General features: G+C 49.8%; 1 pseudogene; it reads left to right on the top strand.

Annotated features, from left to right (window-relative positions):
• Positions 1-1,589: 1,589 nt before the first annotated feature.
• On the top strand, positions 1,590-2,700 carry LOC115070681 (annotated as a pseudogene).
• Positions 2,701-7,278: the final 4,578 nt, after the last annotated feature.

Below are 7,278 nucleotides of genomic sequence, written 5' to 3'. Positions count from 1 at the left end.
ACGTACCTGGACGGTGCCGCCTGCATGTTCTAGTGACACCCTGTCCCCTCATTCCCAGGGGGGCGGTACACTTTGTTCTACCCTCTCCAAGGTTTCTCCTAGATGTCAGGCAGTAACAGTCTTTTTTTTTTTTTTAAACACTTTCCTTTTTTTTTCATTTTATGTGTATGAGTGTATTGCCTGCATGTATGTGAGTGCACCCGCGTGCAATGCCACAGAGGTCAGAAGAGAGCTTTGGATTCCCCTGGAACTGGAGTTAAGGACGGTTTGTAGCCACCGTGTGGGTGCTGGGAATTGAACCCGGGTCCTCTGCAAGAGCAGTCAGTGCTCTTAACCGCCGAGCCATCTCTCCAACCCAGTAACAAAGTCTTAATAGACCATTTCCAATTCCCTTTGGCCACCCCTTCACCAGCCCCTGTGCTGGCCAGGGCTTGAGGTTACTGTCCTGCGCGGAGGGTCTTCTCTCCTGATGAGGAGCTCTGGGAGGATGTGCTGTCCTCTGTGTCCCCCTGGCTTCTTCCAGGTGAGTAGATTCAGGGAAGAGCCATATGGTGCGGGTGGGCTGTGGCACATGGGCATCCTCTTCTAGGGTTAGCAGAGTGATGTTCCCATTTACTCTGACTGATCTTTTGAAGATAATGATATGGAAGTTCAAAGGGCAGGTGTATTTGCCTTCTTCTTGGTGGCAGGATCTTGGAAGTAGGGAAAGGTGGTGTCACTCTGGATTCCTGGGCTCATCTTGGGACATGCAGCCATCCCCCTGTTGTGTCTAGCATTATAGTAGACAATATGTTGCCATTGTCTGGTTGTATTTTCTGTTCTGAAGAGTCTTGTATACCTTGGGCATCAAACCCAATTTCTTCCATGGCTACCACAGTTGCAGGGGCTTTGGGGTTGGAGTTTGTCTCATTACATTGAGTCGTTAAGTCCTCATCACCTTGTGTAAAGCCATAAGTGCTTCATGATGTCTCTCGGACTGCTGACCACTGTCTGGGGTTGACAGTTGACAAGTAGTTGAGGCTAGGCCAAAGTTCGTTGGGAAGTTGGCAGAGGATGCCACACCTCCTGGCAGCCGCATCTACATGTGGCAAGAGCCAAGCTGCCAGGACGTCCATTCCCAGTGTGGGTCAGAAGGTAAAAGCAGCCTCAGCACAGTCCCCAGGCTGCATCGGATGGAACAGACCTTCACAGAGTTCTGGGTGGGTGGGTCGAGGTTGCTGAGGACCTGGCTCACCTCCTCTCCCCTGTGCTTCCCATGTCACTATGTCCTAGCCTCCCACTGTCATCCCTGCCCATTTTGTGGCACGGCTGGTGACCCCAATTTCCACTTGCATATTGCAACTTACAGCCTGAGAGCCAGATCCTAAAGCTGGGGGGTCTTTGATTTGGCTCCTGGGCTGGGCCTCAGAGTCTTGAGTGTGGGCAGCTGAGCCCAGTGAGAATCAACTCAGTACTGAGGTGGAGCAGCAGGCAGGCCTGGGGCTGGCGACCTGGACATTGATGTGGCAAGTCTGGCGCTGGCAGGGGGTGGAATGACGGCAGGGCACCCACCATCCAGAGTGCATGGCAGAGGTGGGCAGCATGCCTGGATGTGCTGTCCTGCAACCACAGGAAAGTGTCCCATCTCAAAAGCCGCAAGAGATGCTGCCACTGGCCACCGAGCCAGTGTGCCATCTGCCTGCTCGGGGTGGAGCACCAGTATAAGCCTCAGAGCCTGGGGGCACCTTTCCTTTCCTCCACCAGTTAGTGACATGGTGAGGAAGAGGAGAGCCTTCACTGGCAAAGAGTCCGAGAACATTATTCTGGAGAGAGACTAGAGAGGGAGATGTGGGAAACTTCCCAAGCTGCCGCCGTCTTCCCCCCAATGCTATGGTGCCTGGACCTGAATGGAGCTTTTGTGGATGTGCCTGCAGCCCCATCCCAGGGGCCCTGCCAAGCACTTCTGCAACTGTACCTGCCGGCCTTGATCTCACCATGCAGTATTCATATGCGTGGTAGAATAATACGGAGCTGATTTCTTCTCCTGTCAGTGTGGCCATGACTCACACGGTATCCCTTGTCCTCGAGATTTGCAGTTTGAATGTGACATTCTCCGCTGCCAGGACTGTCTACTAAATGCCACTACCTCAGTTCAAGCCCCGAAACCTGGGGCCAGCTGGAACACGAAAGGAGTTAGTCCAGGATGTACTCAGCGCAGAACATGGCATGATACCTCGAGGTTGTCCCCAGGAGGTCCTCCTCCTCACCCCACAGGAATTTCTTCCCTTTGTTGATATGGCAAAAATCTTAACTAAAATCAGCAAAGACGCAAGGCATTTAAATATAATCCATTTCACGCAGTATCACAGCAAACATTCAATGAGAAATCAGATCTTAAGTTGAAGATGTGTCAGGGCTCAGTGGGTAAGAGGGCCGACTGTGCAGCCATGGGGACCCGAGTTTAGATTCCCAGGACCGACATTTTTTACAAAGCCACCATGGCAGCACACAACCCTAGAACTGAAACAGCAAGCTCACAGTTCAGTGAGAGACCCTGTCTCAAGAGAATAAGGCAAAGTGAGAGAGCAGGACATGGCTTCACACACCTGTACGCACACATGCACAACTCTTGTCAAAGAAGCGTTTGAAGAGACCCCAAGGAAACACAGAGCATTTGGCCAAGGAACTAGAAGTGCATATTTATGGCACACAGATACATGAAAGATCTTTTTGCAGTCAACCAGGTTGGAACATCTGTGAATGAGATACTATTGTTTTCTGGAGTGTGTTCTTTATTAATGCATATTATTCTAACAGAGGAAAGCTTTGTTGGAAATTACCATTGTGAATATGTGAGAGAGTGCATGTATCTTTTTCTACCACATAAATAAATTTAAAGATGGAAATTGCATAAGTTCTATACTTTACATGACATTTCAAAGAGCAATAAAATTGTCTTCTAAAGACTCTCCCAAAAAAGAACACAAGTCAACCACGTCTTCTGTGCAAGACTCGGGTGTCATCCTGTTTCTGTAGAGCACGGGGAAGGACAAGATTCTTTTCTTCCTTTCTGAGTAGACCCCCGGCCCTTCCTCAGCAAGTGTCATGTGCCTCTAGAGATTCCCGTACAGCACACCTGGTCCTCCCTTCCCCTCACCTTGACTCGCCCCATCCTCCTCCTGTGCCAGGTATGGCCCCCTTCCCTGGTGGTGTGACAACTACAGGAGGACCCTGGGGGGAATGCCATGTTTGGCTGCAGCACAGATAATCAGAAGCCAGCTCAGCACAGGTCTACGAGCAGTGGTGTGTGGGCGCATGCTAGCTTGCACATCAGAAGACATACCAGGTCTAAGATTCCAGCTCAGCCACCAGCCATGGCAGGGCAGGACAGCAGGATCTCCAGTGTCCAACGTCTCATCTCTGAAAGGGAGACTCTGACCTTGACTCCTTTAGCACAGTTGTCTTGTTGGGGGAGATAAGTGTCACTCTTTTTTAAAGTATTTATTTTTTAAATGTAGGAGTGTATGTGTGTAAGTGCATCCATGTCATGCAATACCCTTGGAGGCCAGAAGAGGGTGTTGGATAGCCTGGAACTGGAGTTACAGATAGTTGCTAGCCACCATATGGGTGTTTGGAATCAAACCTGGGTCCTCTGCAAGAGCAGCCAGTGCTCTTAACCACTGAGCCATCTTTCCAGCCCACCACCACCACCACCACCACCACCCTTATTTGTCTTTTTGAGACAGGGTCTCCCTATAGCCCCAGTTGGCCTGGAACTTGCTATGTAGACCAGGCTGGCCTTGATCTCACAGAGATCCCCCAGCCTTTGCTTCCCAAGTGCTGTTACTAAAGGCGTTTGCCACCATGCCTGGCAAATGCCACTCTCTTAAAGAACTCATTTAATCTTCCAACTTTCCTAAATAGCATGCATATTCTTCAAAGACATAAACAGAAATTGGTGTCAATCCTGAAGATATTCTAATGTTCACAGTCACACTGCAAAGTCTGAGTGTCACACAGCTGCACTTGCAAGTGTCCCTGATGCTCAGACATGCCCGGTGTTCCAAGGACAGCCACCCTGAGAACAGGCCACACTGCTGATTGGACCTGCCAATTGCTACGTGCCTGCCCACTCTGTCCACAAAGCATTTGATGCTGCGTCTCCTTTCCTACGGGTGGACGGTTTGGGCTGTGAGCCGAGATCAGTGTATGTAATACCTGACATGAAACTGTCGATTTTCCGTATAGTGTTCTTTTGCTGCATTTTAATCTCGGCACTTTGAACACATCTCCTCCTGGCTTGCATGCTGTCTACTGAGAAGCCTGCTCATGGCAACATGGGGTTCCCTTACATGTGATTCGCTCTCTGTTGCTGCTTTTAAGATTCAAAGTTTTTGCTTGCACATCAGAAGACACACTGATGGTACTGGTTTTATTATATTGTATCACAGAGTGTTTTTTTGTTAATTGATCTTGGAATCTTTTGTGCTTCCTTAATTTTTTATACTGTTACAGTTTGAGTGTGAATGTCCCCCACAGGTTCAGGTGTTTGAACCCTTGGCCCCGGCTAGTGAAACTGTGTAGGGGAACTGTGGAATCTTGAAGGGGGTGGGGCTGGTTGGCAAAGTGGGTTGCTGGCCGCAGGACTTTAAGGGCACAGTCCTGGTCCTGGTTCTGGTTCAGCACTCTCTCTGCTTCCTGATCTGCCTTGACCTGAGGAGCCCAGGCTGGGCACTTTCACTGCTAAGATCTATTCCACGCCTCCTCGCCGCGATGTACTAAGATCCTGAAACTGTGAGCCACAATAAACCCTTCCCACTGCGTGGCTTCTGTGAGGTCTTGTCACAGCAACCTCCTAAGGCCTTAACTATTTTATTTATTACATTTATGTGTATGAGTGTATTGCCTGCATGTAGGTGGGTACACCCGTGTTGTGCAATGCCCTTGGAGGCCAGAAGAGGGTGTCGGATCCCCTGGAACTGGAGTTATAGACGATTGTTAGCTGCCATGTGGGTGCTGGGAATTGAACCTGGGTCCTCTGTAAGAGCAACCAGTGCTCTTAACAGCTGAGCCATCACTCCAGTCCCAGGCCTGGTGAATTCTATACAGCGTTTCTCCGAATGAGGTGTCCCTTTCCCCTCTCTCCATTAGGTACTCCTGTAATCTGTACATTCCTGTCTGATGGTGCCACATGGGGCCCCCATTTTGTTCACTGTATTTAGGTCATTTTTTTCTTCTTGCTCTTCTAAGAGGACAATTCCAGTGCACCTGTCTCAGGCTTACTATCTATCCCCCACATGATCAGCTCTGTTGCTAAATTCTCCTGTCGTTGAATCCCTCAGCCTCAGGATTCCTGACTGGTTCTTTTCCGTGGTTTCTATATTTTTTCTAGCGTCTATTTTCTATGCTGTTTTCTTAATTCCATTGGTTGTATTTTCTTGTTGTCTGAATAGACTTTGCATTTGTGTCTTTGCATTTGAAGGAATAAACTGCTCCTTTTCAGCCCTTACACACTGGTTTGAGTCAGCTAAGTCTTCTCATGTTAATTCTCTGGGCCATGGAATCGCTTCTGAAACCAGGGTTGATCTGGGGTTGGATCTGGGTCACATGGTTGCTGTTGGGTCTACACTGGGGACTGCAGTTTGCACACCTATTGCCAGGGGCTCTAGTGAGGATGAAGTCTGTTTTTTTACTGGGTGGACCCTTGGTCTATGGAGCTTGCACTAGAATGAGGACCATTCTCTGGCACTGCAATAGCGTTTCAAGGTCATGGACAGGCATCTCTCCCCTTGGGTTCTGGGTCGACAAGCCTGCTTTCTGACTACAGGGCTGGAGTTGATTTATAGGGACATTCTAAGACCCACAAGGATAACAGAGTGACAAGTCAGGCTTCAAGGACAAGGCTGGATGTGCCTCCCTCCAGGCCCTCGCACAGGCAGAGCTGCTCTTTGTCTGCTAGAGAGGATGGGACTGAAATCCTGGGCCACAGGTGGATTTGTGGAACAGGAAGTTGGCAAGTGTGCCCAGACACTCAGATGGATGTTTCTCCTGGCAGGCCCCTGGATGGGCAGAACTCTTCCCAGATAATAGCAAGGGACTGGACCTAAGCTTGAGGTTTCCTTAGGAGTCGTGATCAGCCAAGCCCAATCTGGTGCCCCTGGGGGGTAAGAAGCCGCACAGCTATCTGTGTAGGAGGATTGCTCCTGGAACAGCATGGAGGGGCTGGAGCTGAGCTGAAGGGCCTTTCAGGGCCCTATGGAGGACAGAGCCCACAGGCCTTTCCCAGAAGCACACAGATGAGTCTGCAGTTGTCTGTGCTGTCAGGATTGTTCCCAAGACAGGCTGCACCCAACACTGGGTGGAGCCATGACAGGGCCCCTTCAACACCTTCTGTGAGATGGAGACTCACATATCTGTTGGTGGCACAGGCACTCTGGGTCCTTGCGCTAGCTGCAATAATCAGGCCTGCATGTGAGTGGGTCTAGCATTGGGTTACAGGATAATTTCCAGATCCAGTACTGGGCTGCATGTTAGCGGACCTGCCTCTAGAAGCAGGAGTGTGCCCAGTTCTGCCTGGACCCCTGACAGTGGTGATGGTAGCAAGCTCATGGCCAGGCAGAGCTATAGCCAAACAACTTTGTGCAACGGGATTATTTCTGGGCTGGGAGCAGGCGTCACAATCAATGGGTCTGCCCCTGGGACATGGGATCTTTCCTGTCAGAGTCACCCTCCTGGGTCTCAGCCTCCATCAGTGTCTCCTAAACCCCTATGTAAATCCCAGGATCCCACAAATGTGCTTTTTTCTATGGGTGGCTAAAAAATGTTGTTAGGGGATTTGAGCAGGGGCGTCCTATTTTATCAATTTACTGATTTTAAAAAATGTTGTAAAATGCATATAACATAAATTATACCCTTGGCATACTCAGGAAGCCACTCAACCATCACACCACAGTCTTATTCCAAGGCACGTTCATCACCCTAAAGGGTACACACTTCCCCATTAGCAGCCCCCCACCCCCCACCACCTGCCCTCTGCCCTGGGAACCCCACTGCCTGTGTGATGGTTGGTTAATATTATCAACTTGATAGAAAGTAGGAGACAAACCTCTCTGGGCATGACAGAGTAAGTTTCTCGATTGGGTTAATTAAAGTGAATGTGAGCAGCAGCATCCTGTGGGCTGGGACCCTGGATCCTGGACTGAATGAAAAGGAGAAAGTGAGCCGAGCACCAGCATCCATCTCTCTCTTCTTCCTGACTGTGGACATGGTGAACATAATGTGCATCTGCCCCATGTGCTG

Source organism: Nannospalax galili, unplaced genomic scaffold (assembly GCF_000622305.1).
Source record: "Nannospalax galili isolate Female #2095 unplaced genomic scaffold, S.galili_v1.0 scaffold1157, whole genome shotgun sequence".
In the NCBI taxonomy this organism is placed as follows: Eukaryota; Metazoa; Chordata; class Mammalia; order Rodentia; family Spalacidae; genus Nannospalax; species Nannospalax galili.
This window is presented reverse-complemented; position numbering and strand designations above follow the sequence as displayed.